The sequence below is a fragment of the Colossoma macropomum genome, unplaced genomic scaffold (assembly GCF_904425465.1).
Source record: "Colossoma macropomum unplaced genomic scaffold, Colossoma_macropomum, whole genome shotgun sequence".
NCBI lineage: Eukaryota > Metazoa > Chordata > Actinopteri > Characiformes > Serrasalmidae > Colossoma > Colossoma macropomum.
This window is the reverse complement of record NW_023494794.1, coordinates 16,481,517-16,489,016: the sequence shown is the minus strand read 5'-3', so window position 1 is coordinate 16,489,016 and position 7,500 is coordinate 16,481,517.

Sequence of the window (7,500 nt, the reverse complement as noted above, 5' to 3'; positions counted from 1 at the left end):
TATACACACACACACACACTTACTCACACTCACATACACACTAACATATACACACTCACACACACACTCACACTCACATACACACTAACATATACACACTCACACACACACACACTTACTCACACTCACATACACACTAACATACACACACACACTCACACAATTACTCACACTCACATACACACTAACATATACACACACACACTCACACAATTACTCACACTCACATACACACTAACATATACACACACTCACACTCACATACACACTAACATATACACACACACACTTACTCACACTCACATACACACTAACATATACACACTTACACTCACATACACACTAACATATACACACACTCACACTCACATACACACTAACATATATACACACACACACACTCACATACACACTAACATATACACACACACTCACACAATTACTCTCACATACACACTAACATATACACACACACAATCACTCACATACACTAACATATACACACACACACTCACAATTACACTCACATACACACTAACATATACACACACACACACACACACAATTACACTAACATATACACACACACACACAATTACTCACACTCACATACACACTAACATATACACACACACACTCACACAATTACACTCACATACACACTAACATATACACACACACACTCACACAACAGATCTACAGAAACGCGGTTCAATTAGCAGAACGTTCACTGTGAGAGCACGAGAGCCGGAGGAGCCGAGAGCAGCAGAGCGGCAGAGCTTTGATTACAGTCAGTGAGCAGCACACACACACACACACACACACACACTTACTCACACTCACATACACACTAACATATACACACACACACACTTACTCACACTCACATACACACTAACATATACACACACTCACACAATTACTCACACTCACATACACACTAACATATACACACACACACACACTTACTCACACTCACATACACACTAACATATACACACACACACACACAATTACTCACACATACACACTACATATACACACCACACCTCACACTTACTCACACTCACATACACACTAACATATACACACCACCACACACATTACACTCACACACACTAACATACACACACACACACATTACTCACACTCACATACACACTAACATAACACACACACACAATTACTCACACTCACATACACACTAACATATACACACACACACACACTCACACTCACCCACATACACACAACATATACCACACACACACACACAATTACTCACACATACACACTAACATATACACACACACATCACACTCACATACACACTACATATACACACACACACTCACACATTACTACACATACACACTAACATATACACACACACACACACTCACATACACACTAACATATACACACACACACTCACACAATTACTCACACATACACACTAACATATACACACACACACACTCACACTTACTCACACTCACATACACACTAACATATACACACACACACTCACACAATTACTCACACATACACACTAACATATACACACACACACACTCACACTTACTCACACTCACATACCACTAACATATACACACACACACTCACACAATTACTCACACATACACACTAACATATACACACACACACTCACACAATTACTCACACATACACACTAACATATACACACACACACACACACACAATTACACTCACATACACACTAACATATACACACACACAATTACTCACACTCACATACACACTAACATATACACACACACACACACACAATTACTCACACTCACATACACACTAACATATACACACACACACTCACACAATCACACTCACATACACACTAACATACACACACACACTCACAATTACTTACACTCACATACACACTAACATATACACACACTCACACACACACTTACTCACACTCACATACACACTAACAAACACACACACACTTACACTCACATACACACTAACATATACACACACACACACTTACACTCACATACACACTAACATATACACACACACACACTTACTCACACTCACATACACACTAACATATACACACACACACACACTTACTCACACTCACGTACACACTAACATATACACACACACACACACACACACACTTACTCACACTCACATACACACACACACACACACTTACTCACACTCACATACACACTAACATATACACACACACACTTACACTCACATACACACTAACATATACACACTCACACACACACACACTCACATACACACTAACATATACACACACACACACACACTTACTCACACTCACATACACACTAACATATACACACACACACACACAATTACTCACACTCACATACACACTAACATATACACACACACACTCACACAATTACTCACACTCACATACACACTAACATATACACACACTCACATACACACTAACATATACACACACACACTTACTCACACTCACATACACACTAACATATACACACTTACACTCACATACACACTAACATATACACACACTTACTCACACTCACATACACACTAACATATACACACTTACACTCACATACACACTAACATATACACACACTTACTCACACTCACATACACACTAACATATACACACACACACACACACTTACTCACACTCACGTACACACTAACATATACACACACACACACACACACTTACTCACACTCACATACACACTAACATACACACACACACACACACTTACTCACACTCACATACACACTAACATATACACACACACACACACACACACTTACACTCACATACACACTAACATATACACACTCACACACACACACACTCACATACACACTAACATATACACACACACACACACACTCACACTCACATACACACTAACATATACACACACACACTCACACAATTACTCACACTCACATACACACTAACATATACACACACACACTCACACAATTACTCACACTCACATACACACTAACATATACACACACATACTCACACAATTACTCACACTCACATACACACTAACATATACACACACATACTCACACAATTACTCACACTCACATACACACTAACATATACACACACACACTTACTCACACTCACATACACACTAACATATACACACTTACACTCACATACACACTAACATATACACACACTTACTCACACTCACATACACACTAACATATACACACTTACACTCACATACACACTAACATATACACACACTTACTCACACTCACATACACACTAACATATACACACTTACACTCACATACACACTAACATATACACACACTTACTCACACTCACATACACACTAACATATACACACTCACACAATTACTCACACTCACATACACACTAACATATACACACACACAATCACTCACATACACTAACATATACACACACACACTCACAATTACACTCACATACACACTAACATATACACACACACACACACACAATTACTCACACTAACATACACACACACACACACACTTACTCACACTCACATACACACTAACATACACACACACACACACACACAATTACTCACACTCACATACACACTAACATGTACACACACACTCACAATTACTCACACTCACATACACACTAACATATACACACACAATCACTCACATACACACTAACATATACACACACACTCACACACTTACTCACACTCACATACACACTAACATATACACACTCACACTCACACACTAACATATACACACACACACAACAATTACTCACACTCACATACACACTAACATATACACACACACACACACAATTACTCACACTCACATACACACTAACATATACACACACACACACAATTACTCACACTCACATACACACTAACATATACACACACACACACAATTACACTCACATACACTAACATATACACACACACTCACAATTACTCACACTCACATACACACTAACATATACTTACACACATTCACACAATTACACAGTCACACACACATACACACTAACATATACTCACACACACACACATTCACACAATTACACACAGTCACACTCACATACACATGGTCCTCACAGATATAGCAATACAAGAACACAGACATGTCTTGCTATACATGTGGGGACCTTTATAGGTTTCTTTTGATTGTTGATTACTGTATCTAAATAATACTACAACTACGCCTGAACCCAAACTTAACCTCAACCTCAACTTCAGTATCCAAAAGACAATTTTTCTGCTCTTTTCATTTTTTTAAATGTAACTTGTGGTGAAAACAACATGTGCTGAAGTGAGGACCAGACAGGTGTCCTCACTTGAGCAAAAAGTTCATGTCCTCTCATAGTGAGGCTGTGTGGTCCCCACAAGTATAGCAATACAAGAACATCAAATGAATGAAATAATGAGAGTGACTTAGAGTTACAGAGAGGTAGAGAGACAGTGGGTTATAGAGGAGAGAGAGTGAGAGGTAGAGAGACAGTGGGTTATAGAGGAGAGAGAGTGAGAGGTAGAGAGACAGTGAGTTATAGAGGAGAGAGAGTGAGAGGTAGAGAGACAGTGGATTATAGAGGAGAGAGAGTGAGAGGTAGAGAGACAGTGGGTTATAGAGGAGAGAGAGTGAGAGGTAGAGAGACAGTGGGTTATAGAGGAGAGAGAGTGAGAGGTAGAGAGACAGTGGGTTATAGAGGAGAGAGAGTCAGGTAGAGAGACAGTGAGTTATAGAGGAGAGAGAAAGTGAGAGGTAGAGAGACAGTGAGTTATAGAGGAGAGAGAGTCAGGTAGAGAGACAGTGAGTTATAGAGGAGAGAGAAAGTGAGAGGTAGAGAGACAGTGAGTTATAGAGGAGAGAGAAAGTGAGAGGTAGAGAGACAGTGAGTTATAGAGGAGAGAGAAAGTGAGAGCTAGAGAGACAGTGAGTTATAGAGCAGAGAGAAAGTGGGAGCTAGAGAGACTGAGTTATAGAGGAGAGAGTGAGAGGTAGAAAGCGAGCTATAGAGGAAAGAGAGAGGTAGAGAGACAGTAATAGAGAGAGTGAGAGGTAGAGAGACGGTGAGTTATAGAGGAGAGAGTGAGGTAGAGAGACAGTGAGTTATAGAGAAGAGAGAGAGTGAGAGGTAGAGAGATTAAGTTATAGAGGGTAGACAGACAGTGAGGTAGAGAGACAGTGAGTTAAAGAGAAGAGAGTGAGAGGTAGAGAGACAGTGAGTTATAGAGGAGAGAGTGAGTGCTGGTCTGTATGTGGAGCACTGATGTCACTGCTGGACTGAATGTAGGACAGATCAAACCCTCAGGCTCCTCACAGCACTGTGTGTATGTGTGTGTGTGAGAGTGTGTGGTGTGTGTGTGTGTGTGTGTGTGTGTGAGTGTGAGTGTGTGTGGTGTGTGTGTGTGTGTGTGTGTGTGTGAGTGTGTGGGTGTGTGTGTGTGTGAGAGTGTGTGGGTGTGTGGGTGTGTGGGTGTGTGTGTGTGTGTGTGGTGTGTGTGTGTGTGTGTGTGTGTGTCCTGTCTGGTCCAGTTCCTGTGTTGGCAGCGTGTGTGTTTGGGTTTATTGATGTTCTTGTGTGGTGGTTCAGTCAGAGCCGGTTCCTGACTCACACAACCAAACTGATAGAACCACAAACAACTTTCTCTTTTAATCCAGATTTACATACTCAGACTGTGATTAATCCAGGTTTAGATACTCAGACTGTGATTAATCCAGGTTTAGATACTCAGTCTGTGATTAATCCAGGTTTAGATACTCAGTCTGTGATTAATCCGGTTTAGATACTCAGACTGTGATTAATCCAGGTTTAGACACTCAGACTTGTGATTAATACAGGTTTAGATACTCAGACTGTGATTAATCCCAGGTTTAGTACTCAGTCTGTGATTAATCCAGGTTTAGATACTCAGTCTGTGATTAATCCAGGTTTAGACACTCAGACTGTGATTAATACAGGTTTAGACACTCAGACTGTGATTAATCCGGATACCAGTCCAGGTTTAGATACTCAGACTGTGATTAATCCAGGTTTAGATACTCAGTCTGTGATTAATCCAGGTTTAGATACTCAGTCTGTGATTAATCCAGGTTTAGACACTCAGACTGTGATTAATACAGGTTTAGACACTCAGACTGTGATTAATCCAGGTTTAGATACTCATCTGTGATAATCCAGTTTAGACACTCAGACTGTGATATCAGTTTAGAACTCAGCGTGATTAATCCGGTTTAGATACTCAGTCTGTGATTAATCCAGGTTTAGACACTCAGACTGTGATTAATACAGGTTTAGATACTCAGTCTGTGATTAATCCAGGTTTAGATACTCAGTCTGTGATTAATCCAGGTTTAGATACTCAGACTGTGATTAATCCAGGTTTAGATACTCAGTCTGTGATTAATCCAGGTTTAGACCTCAGCTGTGTAATCCAGGTTTGACACTCAGACTGTGATTAATACAGGTTTAGATACTCAGACTGTGATTAATCCAGGTTTAGACACTCAGACTGTGATTAATCCAGGTTTAGACACTCACGGATTATCCGAACACTCAGACTGTTTTTACTGTTGAAGAGTCATGTGATGTAATGATGAAGTAAACGTTCTTTTTCCAGCTCGTTTTTTGTTCCAGTGTTTAATCTCACTGATTGTGGGCGAAACTGTCCGTTACTGGACCACATATCAACAAATTGATTGGTCGCTGCTCAGCTCATTTGCATAAAATGGGTCCCGAATGAGAGCAGAGAGATGATGATGTGTCAGTTATGTGTTTATGTCGTCGCCTCTTTTCAGCAGGTTATGACGCCACGTTCTGCTCGACGTCAATTAAATTTAAAACTCAAATGCAGTCAAATCGTTTTGTATGATGTCATCATTCGCGTCAAATACGCTGCTGAAAATCTCAGCTCCACAAAATGAAACCGTTCCTGCCTCGGTCGCTCGGTCTGACGATGCAAGACGCTTTAATGTGATTGTGGATGAAACTAACTTCCTGACGGTGTTACAGTGACTCAGTGACTCCTTTATAACTGTGTTATTAACACAGTTGGACTGGTGTTAATAACCCCCTGCTGTTTATCAGAGCGTCGCCGCTCCCCAGTTTCAGTCTCCATTTCCCAAACGCTTTAGCCGAGCGCGCTAACGTTACTCCTCCTAATAAACAGACACACGTTCAGCTCCGTCTCCTCATTATTCACCACCATCACTGTAATATTTCATCATCAACATTAACACACGAAGGTGATCAGAGGGGCAGTGGAGATCGAGTCTGCAGCGTCTGAGATCTTTAAAACGCAGAGTTAGAAAAGAAAATCATCTCACAGTGAAAGCAGCGTTTTACAGTAGAAATAAATGGAGCTCATTATGCTGGTAGTGAACGCTGCTGCTGACTCAGCTGCCTAAAAACCATAGAAACGGACCTTAAACAGAAGT